The sequence below is a fragment of the Bubalus bubalis genome, chromosome 3 (assembly GCF_019923935.1).
Source record: "Bubalus bubalis isolate 160015118507 breed Murrah chromosome 3, NDDB_SH_1, whole genome shotgun sequence".
In the NCBI taxonomy this organism is placed as follows: Eukaryota; Metazoa; Chordata; class Mammalia; order Artiodactyla; family Bovidae; genus Bubalus; species Bubalus bubalis.
Window position 1 is genome coordinate 45606297 of NC_059159.1, and position 16746 is coordinate 45623042.

Genomic DNA, 16746 nt, shown 5'->3' on the forward strand with positions numbered 1-16746 from the left:
TTCCAAATTTGCTGGCATATTGAGTGCAGCACTTTCACAGCATCATCTTTCAAGATTTGAAAGAGCTCAACTGGAATTCCATCACCTCCACTAGCTTTGTTCATAGTGATGCTTTCTAAGGCCCACTTGACTTCACATTCCAGGATGTCTGGCTCTAGGTCAGTGATCACACCATCATGATTATCTGGGTTGTGAAGCTCTTTTTTGTACAGTTCTTCTGTGTTTTCTTGCCACCTCTTCTTAATATCTTCTGCTTCTGTTAGGTCCATACCATTTCTGTCCTTTATCGAGCCCATCTTTGCATGAAATGTTCCCTTGGTATCTCTAATTTTCTTGAAGAGATCTCTAGTCTTTCCCATTCTGTTGTTTTCCTCTATTTCTTTGCATTGATAGCTGAGGAAGGCTTTCTTATCTCTTCTTGCTATTCTTTGGAAATGGGGTTAGAACCTACCAATATCAGCCAAATAGCTGGGTATCAGCCAAATGGCTAATTGTTTCCTTTCGGCTAAAAATCTCAGACCTATTGGAGGTCTCTCTCAACTCTCTGGCAGTTTGAATTCCTGGGTTTGCAGTTTAGGACTCAGTAGTTTCGTGAAAAACTGAATTTTAATTCCAAAACGACTGCTCTGAGGAGACAGCTCAAGAAATCACTCCAACAAGTTTTTAATACCAAGCCATCTAGTGGAACTGAACTAAATCTCCTCTGAGCCCTCCTGTACGTTCAGTTTTCATGTACTGCAAACATCAATATGACCGCCTGTGAGAGACTGACTCCCTTTTAATTACTGCTTCAGATTTACTGTTGTAGGCTTTGGACCAGATAATCAGATTCATCACTAGGGTGCATGATGCAAGATAAATGGCCCAAGAGGGCCCTCCTTTAGAAAGAGCATGCAAAATTTAGTGCACAAACGCCATCATATTTATTTTGACTATTCAGGAGTTGTTAAAATTTCTCCACTTGTGTTCTGTCTATTCCCTCTGGTCCATTTAGGCTGATGCTCTCAAACTTGACTGCACGTGAGAATCACTGGGGACACTCTGGTTTATTTGGGCTTGGAAAGGGCTGGGCATCCATAGTTTTTAAAACCTCCCCAAGTGATTCTAATCGCACAAAACCATTGATTTAGGTAAAACTGTTAAGTAACTTCAACTTAGACAAATTATTATTTTACAAAGCTACTTGTTTTACTAATTGAATCAAGTTTTACATGATTTTGAATCTATTTTTTTCCTCTTAAACCACTAACTTACTTAAATTACTCTCCTCACTGGTCTTTTCTTTGAATTAAAATAATTTTAATTAAATGAATAATTAATTAAAATAACTCCAGGCAAGGGAGGAGGTCCAGGTTTTCTATGAGACCTTTGCTGATGGAAGTGGGGGGTTGAGGAGCGGCTGCAATCCTCCTGGGTGTTTTTCTCAAGAAGAACACTGATTGTCAAAAAGGTTTCTGTTTTGCTAGGCTGCCCACTTCCTGTTCCTCTGGCACAAGAGAACTGTTTTGGCCTGTGCCATCTGGGAAGGGGCTTCTCTAGCATGGGATGTACAGAGACCAAAAGAAATCCCAAGGAACCCACTGCCATGTGGCTTCTCAAGTCTCCAGTTAGTCCACTTTCTCTCCATCTTTCAGGAGTCTTCTTAACGTTTGTTTTATAATATGATGTTCATGGTTTTCAGATGTAATTAGTGAGGAGGATGAGGAGAAATGAATCTATTCTATCTTGTCCAGAACTGGAAGTTCCAGCTTGCTATTCTAGATCACGCACACCAACAGATTAGAAGATGTAGCTTCCTCCTTAGGGAGTTTACAATGCGGCTGAGCAGCCAGGAGGCATTCACTGTAGGAGAGGACAACCTGGGTCTAGTGGGGGAACAGGCTGCTAGTTTCCCTCTCTTTAAGACTAAAAATTCTCAAATGTGAACGCAAAACTTAGACCTTTTCTGGAGCACCAGGTGGGTCCTCGGCCCATTTGGGGAAAACTCAGATAAGGGTTCCTTGGGGACCACTTGTTTGACCTAGCCAAGATGAAGTTCATTACCTTACCTTAATTTATTCTTCTCGGGGCCCTATTTCAATCCAATATCACCAGTAGCACCATGTCCCAAGCCCCATTTACTGGAATGGTATTTATTTCATCAGCCTCTTCCCAGTTCATCCATACTTTGCTAACGCTGTCAGGATTAGCTTCCTAAAAACCAAACCTCATCTTGTCTCCTAAACTTGTCCCTCTGCATTGCCAAAAGCAGTTGTTGACACATCCCTTTGTATGCTTAGTCGCTCAGTCGTGTCCAACTCTTTGTGACCCCATGGACTGTAGCTGCTAGGCTCCTCTGTCCATGGGGATTCTCCTGGTAAGAATACTGGAGTGGGTTGCCCTCCTCCAGGGGATCTTCCCAAGCCAGGGATCAAACCCAGGTCTCTGCATTACAGGCAGATTCTTTACCATCTGAGCCACCAGGGAAGCTCAAGAATACTGGAGTGGGTAGCCTATCCCTTCTCCAGGAGATCTTCCCAACCCACGGATCAACCTGGGGTCTCCTGCATTGCAGGGGGATTCTTTGCCAGCTGACCTAAAAAGACACAGGTACCCCATATAGAAAAATGCACAAGTGTTTGCACTTATGAACCCCTGAACTGCTTCCTTGTCTGAGAGACCATGTCTGCCCCTCCTCCACGCTTTCACAGCAAATCACGCCTCTTTGTTTTAGCATGTAATGAGCTGTCCTGGGATGACGTCTGTATATATCTGCCTCATCCACCAAACAATGAGCAGAGACTCTGTCTTCTTCCTCTTTATTTCCAGTACCTAGCACAGTGCCAGAGAAGGCAATGGCACCCCACTCCAGTACTTTTGCCTAGAAAATCCCATGGATGGAGGAGCCTGGTAGGCTGCAGTCTACGGGGTCGCTAGAGTCGGACACGACTGAATGACTTCACTCTCACTTTTCACTTTCATGCATTGGAGAAGGAAATGGTAACCCACGCCAGTGTTCTTGCCTGGAGAATCCCAGGGACAGGAAGCCTGGTGGGCTGCTGTCTATGGGGTCGCATGGAGTCGGACACGACTGAAGCGACGTAGCAGCAGCAGCAGCCCAGCGCCACAGCACCATGGTCGACCTCAGAGAATCACAGTGTATTGAATGTGTGGAGGACAGTGAGTAAAAGGTAGAGACAAGGTCGAAGGGTTTATCCCACCACATTATCTCCATCCCTAGCACATTGTAAAGACGTCTTTATTTAGATATAATACCAATAAAAGAAAATCTTCCATGTGTCTGTTATATCAGAAAATCAGATTCTCCCTGCAGTGCACTAGAACTTCACTATAATGATTCAGTGGAAAGAACCTTAGCTCTGAACCTCAACCAGTAACAAAGAAACAAGCTCCTTTATTTAATACCTAAGAGTTCAGGACCAGGGTCGGACCGTCTCCCAGTGATATGTGACAATGTATGGTGATGTCCGTTACAAGGGATGAGAGTCAGCGAACATAAAGTGATGATCTTATACCACTCTTGTTGAAGGAAGATCTTCTGGTAAGACTTTGTAAACGTAAAACCACAGTCAAAAAAAGAACTTTTAATTTCGTACTGGAGTATAGCCAATGAACAATGTTGTGATAGTTTCAGCTGAACAGCGAAGCGGCACAGGTACACATATACATGTGTCCATTCTCCCCCAAGGTCCCCTCCCATCCAGGCTGCGCTGTGCTTAGTCGCCCAGTCCTGCCTGACTCTTCCCGACCTGGCCAGGCTCCTCTGTCCACGGGGATCCTCCAGGCAAGAATACTGCAGCCACATGACAATGAGCAGAGATCCCTGTGCTGCACAGTAGGTCCCTGTTGGCTATCCATTTTAAATATAGCAGTGTGTACAGGTCCATCCCAAACTCCCCAACTATGCTGACCCCGCATCCCCCACCCATCCCTCACACCCATAAATTCAGTTCTCTAATCTGTGAGTCTCCTTCTGTTTTGTAAGTAAGTTTCATTTGTATCATTTCTTCTTAGATTCCACATAGAAGGGATGGCATAAGATATTTCTGAGGAAGGTTTATTTTTTTGGATACATTTCACAGGCTTTTTAGAACACACACACACACACACTCTCCCTCTCTGTCATTTTCTCTCCTTCTCTCTCTCTCTCACACACACACAGAGACACACATACATATAAGAAACATCTATTGGAAGAACTGAATTTGGTGGCAAGTCCAACTTTCAACAAATGTTTCCAAACGTGAATCGGCCCCAGGGATACATATGTCCCCGCCCTCCTGACCTCCCCTCCCATCTCCCACCCTCTAGGTTATCACAGAGTACCAGCTTGAGCTCCCCGGGTCACACAGCAAAGTCCCACTTGCTTTCTGTTTTACATATGGTAATGTATATGTTTCCATGCTAGTCTCTCTGTTCAGATGCAGACCAGTTTTTAAAGTCTTTAACTGAATTTGTTGCAATATTGCTTCTGTTTTATATTTTGGCTTTTTTTTTTTTTTTTGGTCCCAAGGCATATGGGATCTTAGTTTCCTGACCAGGGACTGAAACCATGCCCTCTCCACTGGAAGGCAAAGTGTTAACCACTGGACTGCCAGAGAAGTCCCTCTTCTCTCTTTTTAAAACAGGATCTTAGTTGTATGTGTTATTTATCATCAAGGGAGGCGGTGCTAGGAAGTCACCACCAGGGTTGTGATTCTAAGGGTTCCAGAGTCAAACGAAAGCCAGGGGCCATTCCCTGCGAGCTTTGTGACCCTGGGCTATTACTTTAATTTTCTGAGTGACAGTTTCCCCTGGAGAGAAAGGTACAATCATCTGTATCTACATGGCTGCCACATGCTTGTTCTGGGCAGGTTGGTTGGCTTCTCTGCTTCTCCCACAGGCCTGTGCGAAGATTGGGTGATGTATTATTTCATTGCTAATGCCTGCCAAATGCACAGCATATAGTAGGTGTTCAAAAATATTGACTGCAGAAAAGGGAGCTCTGATAAGACACTTGTGTAAAAGGAAGCCTATTCCTGCAAGCTTAGAGATGTCTATTTATGTAATCCAGCATCTTTTGGCTAATATACATAATGATTGGCATATTTTGGCAAAGGTTTCCTAGGTGGCGCTAGTGGTAAAGAACCTGCCTGCCAAGGCAGTAGACATAAGAGATGTGGGTCTGATCCCTGGGTTGGGAAGATACCCTGGAGAAGGGCATGGCAACTCACTCCAGTATTCTTGCCTGGAAAATCCCTTGGACAGAGGAGCCTGGTGGGCTACAGTCCATGGGGTTGCAAAAGAGTCAGACATGACTGAAGTGACTTAGCACACATTTCTGTAAATGCACAGATCCTTTATGTGTACACCTCTATTCAGGGCTTTGTTTTAAAAGGATCTTGTTACTAACAATCTGACCTCTGGATAAATGAGTTAGTGTCATACTAATTTTCTCATACTTTAGTTTTTAAAGGCTTTGTGTTTTTTTAACGAGATAGCTTTTCAAAGGAATCATGCATGCGCTCTGATGATTGCTGCTTTCAGACACTGCTTTGATACATGTTTTACATTTGTAATTGAATTTCCAAGTACAGTACTAATGAAAATGGACTCTACCTTCTGCCCCAAAGCACCTTTTGACATTGTAAGTTGGTTTGCTTATTTAGTATGGTTTAGCATAAGCGGTGCTGTCTAACTCATACAACAAAAGACATTTACTTCCAAACACATGTCAGGAAAACAATCAATAGGGTAGCTTTGAAATTCTGACTTTCTTCTCTTATTAAAAAAGAAAGTGAGAGAACCTGGCTAGATGTCCCACTTCTTAGAAGTATTTTAAAACCATGTGGCTCACTCAAATCCAAATATGAAATAACTGAGTGTTAAAAGAAATTACAAGGAATGGACCATTTCACTGCTAAAGCATCAGAGCAAGAAAAGATTCTTAAAAAAATTAAACTGAAACCCTAACACCTTTATCTTTTAAAATTCTTCTTTCATACAGACATCACTTTTTTTTAAGAACGGAGGTTTCCAAATATCCGATATTGCTAAGCAACGCTCTTTGTTATAACAGGCAAAAATCTAAACGTTTGCATGAGATGTTCGAAATACTACAGCTCGCAGGAACTCGCTGAGAATTAATTAGGAAGGCAAGTTTATTACCCAAATAAATAAATAAACCCAAAGCCACTCAGTGTCTGACATTAGGGGTTATATACTTTCCATTAAAGAGGACTAATAAATATAGTTTAAAGGCTCAAGGGAGGAGTGAGGGGGAGAGGGCTGGCGAGCACCAGCTCAGGCGGTGCCAGACATCAGCTGACTGCCTCCATTGAGATTACCATGGAAACACCTTCTCCTGGGATATAGCCACGAGGGCAGGGTGCTTGAGAAATGTGATGGGGAGCAGAGCCGGAGGCCGATGGATTTTTAGCAGGGTTCACCCCTGTAGCACATTATAAGGACAATCCATCTTCCAAATGAAACAGTATCTTTCCAGCGAGTCACGTCAGATAGAGTAACAAAGCATGAAGCCTGGCATAATTACGATCCATTCACCTCTACAAAACAGTCACATCCTTTCAGATAATTGTCTCTCTTCTCTCCCCTGCCTGCTTCCTATTCTCCCTAGAACTAAAGGAGGTATTTGTGTCAATTAATTGGCTGCTTCCTCAGCCATCAAGCCCATGCTGATAAAAAAGGACTATATCAAAAACAGCCTTCACGGGCAGATTCAAACATTTTTCAAACCCACCCGTCAGGCAAAACCAACACAACTCTGCCAACAAAAGGGTAAGAGGAGTCCCAGCTGAGGTCAGGTTAAATGTTTCAGTTTATGTGGTCTCCCTCGAAACCGGTGAACAGATTTTATGTTTATGCAAATTAAACTCGGTCTTAGCAACCAGCTCCCTGAGCGCTGGCTGGGGAGCACCCATGTCCACAGGAACTCAAAAGGCAGCAGGGCACTGATTCAAGCGATGTGCCTCAGCCATGGGGTGCAATTTCCCCCACCAGTTATAGGGATTTCTAGAATGATGAGTGGAGTTCAAGAGGCGTGATCAAAGTTTTGAACACAACATGACTAATTGTGTGGGCTGTTTCTTGCCTTTGTCTCTGCATCAAGCTGTGGCTACCAGGAGTCTTCCCGCTTTGCAAAACATTCAGATTCTGACCCCACCGTCCCCCATACAAATTTTAACCTTTCTTGACAACTGTATTGGAATTAATGTTTTAATTTTATATTACCACTTACAAATGTAGAAAGTGACTCAAGGGGGATGACACTAATTTGACAATAATGCAACATTCCTAATCTAACTGTATCTGGAAAGTTACACTGTGGTTAAAAAAGGGATCACTTGTAACTTGAGTATTTCATCCTGACTGCTATGGATAATTATTTGATCATGCCATTTGTGAGAATATTCTCAAAAACCTGTCACGGTTTCCTATTTTTATCTTTCCTGTGAAGAGTGCCTGGAATCTTGATTAAATGATAAATTGATTTTTGCTAATGCAAGGGAAAAAAAGGTCCCTGATTTATCTTGTAATTATATTTTACATAGGCTTATGTAAAGATCACTTGTCATCTCCTGAACACAAACCAACTAACCACAGAGAGGAGAGACATGATATCTGTAGTTAAAGATTGACTGAGACCCCAATGAGTGCTGGGTTATATAATTTAGGGTAACAGAAAAATAAATGATACCACGACATATCTGTTAGAATGGATAAAATTAAAAAAAAAAATCTGGTGTAGAACTCTTGATCATTGCTGGTAGAAATGCAAAACGATAGTCATGTTAGAAGACAATTCAGTTCAGTTCAGTTCAGTCGCTCAGTCGTGTCCGACTCTTTGCGACCCCATGAATTGCAGCACGCCAGGCCTCCCTGTCCATCAGTGGATCTTATAAAGCCAAACTTGGCCTTATCACAGGAGCTAGAATTGTACTTGAAGGTTTTTACCCAAACAATTTGAAAACTCGTGACCATACAAAAACCTTGATGTGAATGTTTGTAGCAGCTTTATTCATAACTGCCCCAAACTGGAAGCAACTGAGATGTTTCAATAAGCCAAAGGATAAACCAACTATGGTACATTCATACAATGGACTACTATTCAGCAATAAAAAGAAATAAGCTATCAAGTCACGGAAAGGCATATACAAAACCTCGAATACTGATTCCTAAGTGAAAGAAGCCAGAATGAAAAGCATGATTCCAAGTATATGACATTCTAGAAAAGCACAACTACAGTAGAATGATCAGTGGTTGCCAGAGATTTGGGGGAGAGAGATAAAAGTTGTAGAAATACATAAGAAGTATCCATTTTCCCTTCCTGGCTGCCTGAGGAACCACCACCATGAGGAACAACACAGTAGCTATCTGGACCAGGAAGTTCCCGACCAATCAGCTATGGAAACAAATGATCACTGATGTCCTTCATCCTGGAGTGGCAACAGTACCCAGGACAAAAACTGGGGGGAAAACCAGACAAAATATGTAAGACTATTCTAGCTGTCATCTTCGTATTTGGATTCAGAACCATTTTGGTGGTGGCAAAGCCAACAGCTTTGGTGTGATTTACGATTTCTTGGATAATGCAAAGGAAAATAAATCCAAACACAGACTTGCAGAATGTGGCCTGTATAAGAAGAAAAAAAATTCAAGAAAACAGTGAAAGGAACACAAGAGCAGAATGCACAAAGTCAGCAGGACTGTAAAGGCCATCGTTGGTACTGGCAAAAAGGAGTGAAGACTCTGCAGTGATTTTATATGTGGTGATTGCCCAGATTTTAAATGAGAGGATTAATAAACTATAAAAACTTCAATACAAAAACTATCAAAGATCAAAGCATTGGCAGAATTTTGTTATAAAAAGAGACTGGTAAAAGAAAACTGAAAATAACAGGTATTGTAACTGATGGGCAGCTTATTAATAGGTAAATACTTGGTGGCCATTTTTATCTTAATTTTTTATGCTAAATTCTAATTGTGCATAGGAAAACATGGGATGTGTTCTATAAGTAGTTGGAATTTAGGCTACAGCAAGGGCAACATCAACTCGATGGACATGGGTTTGGGTGGATTCTGGGAGTTGGTGATGGACAGGGAGGCCTGGTGTGCTGCAGTTCATGGGGTCGCAAAGAGTCAGACATGGCTGAGCGACTGAACTGAAGGGCAATATAATAATAGCTTGGCTACAATGAAACATTTCCTAAAGATCCACAAGGCAGAGTCAGCTGTACACATGCCTTCTTTATTGACATGCAAGATATAATCTTAAGTGTGTGGAAGTATAAAACTGAAAGAAAATTAACACTTTCTGGGACTTCCCTGGTCGTCCAGTGGCTAAGACTCTCTGCTCCTAACGCAGAGGGCCTGGGTTCAGTCCCTGGTCAGGGTGCTAGATCCCACACGCTGCACCTAAGACCCAGTGCAGCCAAATAAATGTTCAAAAAATTAACATCTCCTGATTTAATTTCCAGCTTATAGGAAATACAGGGACTAGAAGAATAAGTTAAATGACCATGAGGAAACAATTAGACAAATCCAGACTAGACCAGTCCTGGATTCTTTAAAAACTCAACATCATACATACCAAGTATTAGTGAGGGTGCGGAGAAACCAGGACTCTCACGCTGAAGACAATGCAAAACAGAGCAGCCGCTTTGGAAGACAGTTTGGTAGCTCCTTACAAAGTTAAACAAATGCCATGAGGAGTACTTCCATTCATAGATAGCCACCCAAGAGAAATGAAAACACATGCCCACATAAAGTCTCGCATGTGAACGAATGTAGCAGCCAAACATCCATCAGCTGGTGAATGGAGAAATGAAATCTGATACATCCACTCAATGGAGTATTACTTAGCAATGAAAGCAGAGAACCAGTGATACTTGGGACATGGATGAACCTCTGAAACATTATGCTAAATAAAGGACGCCAGACACGAAAACAGTATCTACTGTATGGTATGATTCCATGTACATGACGTTTTTAGAAAAGGTGAAATATGTATAGACACAGAAAGGTCAGTGACTGTCTAGGGCTGAAACTGAGAGTGGGATTTACTACAGATGAGCATTCCAGGGCTGCCATAACACAGTAGCAGAGCAGGTGGCTTAAACAACAGAAGTCTGTTGGCTCAGAGTTCTGGAGGCTAGAAGTCCAAGACCAAAGTGTGGGCAAGGCTAGCTCCTTCGGAGGCCTCTCTCCCTGCTTGCGGGTCTGTCTCCCCGCTGTGTCTTCTTGTGATCTTCCTCTGTATGTGTCTGTGTCCTAATCTCTTTTTAAAAGGACACCAGGTCTTACCAGGTGGCGCTAGTGGTAAAGAATCCGCCTGCTAATTCAGGAGATGCTGATTCCATCCCTGGGTTGGGAAGATCCCCTGGAGAAGGGAATGGCAACCCGCTCTAGTATTCTTGCCTGGGAAATCCCATGGACAGAGGAGCCTGGTGGGCTACAGTCCATGGAGCTACAAAGAGTCAGACACAACTGAGCGACACAGACAGACAGACACCAGTCATAGTAGATCAGGGCCACCTTAAGGTCTCATTTTAACCTAATTACCTCTTAAAAGATTCTGTCTCCAAACACAGTCCTATGTTAAAGTTACTGGGGGTTAGGACTTTAACAAATGAATTCTGAGGGAACACAACTGAGCTTATCATAGTAAATGATACCTTAATAATGCTGTTTTAAAAGTCAATTTCATGAAAAATAAAAAGCAGGAGGTTGTGTCTAGAGGCACAGTTTTGGACTAAAAGATATGTAATGACCAGATCCAAAATATGAACCTAGATAGGAGTTTTTAAAAATAGGTATAAAAGACATTCTTTGAACAACCAAGGAAATCTGAATGTGAGTTGACCAACACATAATGGATAATTATTATATATTATATTTGGCATTATAGAAATGTTATTAATATTTTTAGATATGAAAATGGTGTTGTGGTTAAGAGAGAAGATGTCCTATTCTTAGGAGAACGCACACAGGGACATTTTAGCAGTGAAGTGTCATGAGAGAGAAAATAAGTATGACAAAAAAGAAATTAAACACTTAATGAACCTAGGTGGAGGGAATATGGGTATTTCTTATAATATTCTTTTAATTTCCCTATACATTTGAAAAATTTTATAATAAAAAGTTGGAAGAATACAATTAGCAGTGAACTCTGAAGGGGTAGAAAGTTCTGTAGAAAAGGCACCTACCTGTATCCAAGATTTCCTTCATTCTTTTCCTTCCTGGCTAATTGACACAGAAAATATACTCTTCTAAAGCTCACATCCAGTTATAGCTTTTTATAAGTAAGAAATGATTAGTGTTTGTTTCTACTACATAAAATCTAGAATAAAACATACCATAGATTTTAGAGTTTTAAAAAATTTGACAGGGAGCTCAGTGGTAAAGAATCTGCCTGCAATTACAGGAGACCCAGGTTCAGTCTCTGGGTTGGGAAGATCCCCTGGAGGAGGCCGTGGCAACCCACTCCAGTATTCTCCCTGGAGAATCCCATGGACAGAGGAGCCTGGCGGGCTACAGTCCATGGGGTCACAAACAGTTGGACACGACTGAAGTGACTGAGCACGCATGCATGCAGCGAAGAGGTCACAGAGTAGAGATGGCTAGAGGGTAAAGAATTGGCCTGCAAAGCAGGAGACACAGAAGACGTGGGTTCAAACCCAGGGCCAGGAAGATTGCCTGGAGGAGCAAATGGCAACTTACTCTAGTATTCTTGCCTGAAAAATTCCATGGACAGAGGAGCCTGGCAGGCTACAGTCCACGGGGTTGCAAAGAGTCAGACACGACTAGGCAACTAAGAACTAAGCACATTTAGAATAACAGATGACAAAAGCAAAGACTTTTTAAAATAGGAGCAGCAAACTGGTGGCCTGTGGGCTTACAAGATGTGTTCTGTTTGGCTTACATGGCATTTAACAATCAGGAGATATTACCTATAATATAGACTTCAACTTTTCCTGGGTGAATCCAAAGATCTGGCATATGGGTCTCTAGAGAGGTCACAACAGATTACAGTGGTAGCTGCTCCCTGACCAGTATGAACTTCATTCATTTCTAAACCTGACTCCTAAAGGAATTTTACTTTTTCACAGAGGAAATGGGTCAGCAGCAAGCTGTCCCTTCCGCTAGGATTTGCTTTATCCTCAGCTCTCTCCTTCATATGGATACAGCTAATGAGAATGTTGGGTTTCCCTGGTGTCTCAATGATAAAGAATCTGCCTGCCAGTGTAGGAGATGTGGGTTCGATCCCTGGGTTGGGAAGATCCCCTGGAAAAGGAAACAGTAACCCACTCCAGTATTCTTGCCTGGGAAATCCCATGGACAGAGAAGCCTGCTGGGCCTCAGTCCATGGGGTCATAAAAGAGTCAGACACGACTTACTGACTAAAAAAACAACAACAATAATGAGAATACTATATTGGGAGGAGGGTGAAATTGAAGTGGGAGATTTTGGAAATTTATTATGATTTTACAGTTCATAAAATCTCTGCCCAACAGTAATTAAAACCGTCACTGGCACAAAGATAGACAGTAGACCAATAGAACGGAGTAGAGAAACTAGAAAGAGACATATGGCCACTCTGATTTATAACAAATGCACTGCTGAAGAGCAAGTGGGGAAAGATGGTCTTTTCAATATGCGATGTTGGGCCAATTGTTTATATGGGAAAAAAATAAACCCTGAGCTGTTGCCTTGCACATACACAAAAATCAATTCTAGGTGGACTGTAAGATGTCAATATGAAAGCTGCAGCGATAAAGCTTATAGAATATGATAGATGAGGATATTTTCACAACCTTGGGATAGAGAATGCTTTCTTAAGGAAAAATAAAAAAGCATCAGCCTCAGAGGTAAAAACAGATAAACTGAAGTATATCAACATGAAAAATGTTGCTCACAGAAACACTAAAGGAATGAAAAAGCAAGTCACAGAGCTGGAGAAAGTATCTATAAGATCTATAACTGCCAATGGGCACATACACAGAATATAAAAAGAACTTCTAAAAATCAATTTTTAAAAGACAGCCCAACAGAAACACAGCAAGAGACATCAACAGGCAATTTACAAAAGAGGTCCAAATGACCAGTAAACACACAGAAAAGGGCTCAACCTTATTAGTAATAGGAGTACAAAGAAAACCCACAATATGTATCTGTCAGTGGATCAATGGATAAAGATGTGGCATACATATATGATGTAGCATTATTCAGCCATGAGAAACAAGGAAATCCCGCCATTTGCAATAACGTGGGTGAATCCTGAGGGCATTATGACTGAAATAAGCTGGACAGAGATAGACAAATACTATATGACTGCCATCACCAGTCTTTCTGGCACCGGGGATCGGTTTCGTGGAAGACAGTTTTGCCATGGACTGGGGATGGGGTAGGGGCGGTGGATGGTTTCAGGATGAATCAAGAGCATTACGTTCATTGTGCACTTTATTTCTATTCCCTGGTAGCTCAGCTGGTAAAGAATCTGCCTGCAATGCAAGAGACCCCATTCGATTCCTGGGTCAGGAAGCTCTGCTGGAGAAGGGATAGGCTACCCACTCCAGTATTCTTGGGCCTCCCTGGTAGCTCAGCTGATAAAGAATCCACTTGCAATGTGGGAGACCTGGGTTTGATCCCTGGGTTGGGAAGATCCCCTGGAGAAGAGGAAGGCTACCCACTTTAGTATTCTGGCCTGGAGAATTCCATGGACTGTACAGTCCACGGGGTCGTAAAGAGTTGGACTTGACTGAGTGACTTTCACTTTATTTCTGTTATTACATCAACTCCATCTCAGATCATCAGGCATTAGATTAGAGGTTGGGGACCCCTGCTATTGATATCACTTATACGTAGAATCTAAAAATGAAAAACTCAGAGAAACAGAGAGTAGAGTGGTGGTCACTAGGGGCTCAGGGGGAGGTGGGGAAAACGAAATGTTGGTCAGAGGGCACAAACTTCCAGCTAGAAGATGAGTAAGTTCTTGGGGCGTATTATACAGCATGGTGACTACAGCTAATACGGTATTACATAACTTGAAAGTTGCTAAGTGATCAGCTCTTCAGTGTTCTCACTACAAAAAAGAAATGGCAATTACGTGGTGTGATGGAGGTGCCATCTAACGCTACGGCAGTAATCATACTGCAATAGAGCAATGTATCAAGTCAACACACCTTAGACTTACACAATGCTATACGTCTGTTATATTTCAGTAAAGCTAGACCCGTCCCCCACATGTGTAACTACCACACACCTACCAGAATAGCTAAAATGCAAAAGACTTTCAGCTTTGCAAATAAGATCTATACCATTTTTCTAGATTCCACATATATGCGTTAATATATGATATTTGCTTTTCTCTTTCTGATTTCACTGTGTATGGCAGTTAAGGGAGAAAGGGAGGGGCGGGAAGAAGTAGGAGATTGGGATTGACACATATACATGACTGATACTGTGTATAAAAGAGACAAGTAATGAGCGCCTACTGTATAGCACAGGGAACTCTCCTCAGTGCTCTGTGGTGACCTAAATGTGAGGGACATCCAAAAAAGAGGGGACACGTGTATATGTACAGCTCATTCACTTTGCTGTATAGAAGAAACTAACACAACATTAAAAACCAACTATACACAAATTAAAAAAAAAAAAAAGACTCTCAGGACCTAGTGTTGGAGAGAAAATGGAGCAACTGGAACTTTCACGTGTTGGGGGTGGGGTAGGGTTGTAAACCAACATGACCACTTTGGAAAACTGGAATTATCTACTGAACTGAACAGCAATTTCATGCCTGGGTACTTGTCCAATGAAAAAGTATGCATCACTTGGGGCTGGTGTACTGGGATGACCTGGAGGGATGGTACGGGGAGGGAGGTGGGAGGGGGATTTAGGATGGGGAACACGTGTACGCTCGTGGCAGATTCATGTTGATGTGTGGCCGAACCAATACAATATTGTAAAGTATTCAGCCTCCAATTAAAATAAATAAATTTAAATTTTAAAAAAAAATATAAAAAAAGTATGCATCATACCAATACCAAAACACATGCATTAGAATGATTCTAAAAATCTCAAATATCCATCAAGATGTGAACAGATAAACAATTTGTGGTGTATTTGACAAGGAAATACTACAAAGTGGTGAAAATGAGCAAACTAGAATTACAGGAAACCACATAGATGTTCCCATGAACATAATGTTGAAAGAAACACAAAAAGGAATACACAGTGTTTGATTTCACTTACATTAAGTTCAAAATGACCAAAATTATGCCTCTGAAAAGGAAAGAAGAGATAGTGACTGGGAGGGGGCATATGGGTTTGTTTGTTTGTTTGTTTTTGGAGTCTTATATCTTGATTTTGGGAATGGTCCCAAAATTATCAAGCTATAAAGCTATGGTTTTTCTAGTAGTCAGGTATGGATGTGAGAGGTGTACCATAAAGAAGGCTGAGAGTAGAGGAATCGATGGTTTCAAACTATGGAGCTTTGAGAAGATTCTTGACAATCCCTTGGACAGCATGGAGATCAAACCATTCAATCCTAAAGGAAATCAATCCTGAATATTCATTGGAAGGACTGATGCTGAGGCTGAAGCTCCAATACTTTGGCCACCTGATGCAAAGAGCCAACTCACTGGAAAAGACTCTGATGCTGGGAAAGATTGAGGGCAGGAGGAGAAGGGGGCAACAGAGGATGAGATGGTTGGTTAGAGCCTATTTGAAGCACTGTTCTCCCACTGGCACTTTCCCACCAGGAAAACCTAATGACCTACCCTCAGTATTCAGCAGGTCCAAATGTGACTTGGGCCTTAAGGACAACAGTCAAAAATTGCAGAGAGAAGAGATCATTTATACCCCCAAATGAATTAGTCATTACTCATGCTCTGCTAGGAGAAGTCAGGGAAGACTACGCATAGATTTGCAAATGCTTAACAAGGAGCTGAAGGACCAATGTGGATCGTGCAGAACTGGTTGCCATGGTGAGGCCTCATCAGAGACTCTGTTCGGTGTCACTGCAGGATGAAACCCTAATGGTTTGTTGGGTTGGCTAAGGATTCATACCTTAGCCTAGCACTGGCCCAGGCTGAATGGCAAGAAAGGTACTTGTTAGATAGGGGACACACAACGAGGGACTTTCCTGGTGGTTCAGTGGCTAAGACTTCATGCTTTCAATGCAGGGGAGCCCAGGTTCGATCCCTGGCCAGGGAACTAGATCTCTCGTCGAAACTAAGAGTTTACAGGTTGCAACTAAAAATCCCACATGCCACCATGTAAAGGTCCCACGTGCTGCAACTAAGACCTGGAGCAGCTAAATAAATAAACATTAAAAAAAAGAAGACACACAAAGAGAAGTAGAGATAGAGAGTGGCAGAAACTGACACCATCTAAGCATCATTTTGCTGAGGGGGACACAGGATAACATGGTCTCTCAGAGCTGCCTTAAAACCTGAATAGTGCCCTGGGTTCCTATGAGATTTCTTTCCCTTACTACCGTGTGTATCCTTTCTTTAAACACAAATCAAAATAGTACGGTATATGGTCATGTTGGGGCCCAGGGCAGGCCCCCAAATATGTATCAATGGCATATTGAGTATTTTGAATTAAAGTTACTTAAGAAGCAGCCAATGCAAAAAGGACACTTTGACCCTCCTCTCCGTTTCTCTGAAGCCAGGAAATAAATCTCTCGTATGAAAGGTGCCCTCTTTGGACCCAGAGAAAGACATCAGTAGGACCAAAGACAGA

At 42.1% G+C, this 16746-nt stretch overlaps 1 protein-coding gene and 1 pseudogene across 2 annotated transcripts in view; one reads left to right on the top strand and one right to left on the bottom strand.

Moving 5' to 3' along the window:
- MYO1D (myosin ID) overlaps positions 1–16746 on the bottom strand; it is a 361342-nt gene that overhangs the window by 121978 nt on the left and 222618 nt on the right. The gene's annotated exons all lie outside the window — the stretch shown is intronic.
- LOC123332699 lies at positions 8233–8743 on the top strand (annotated as a pseudogene).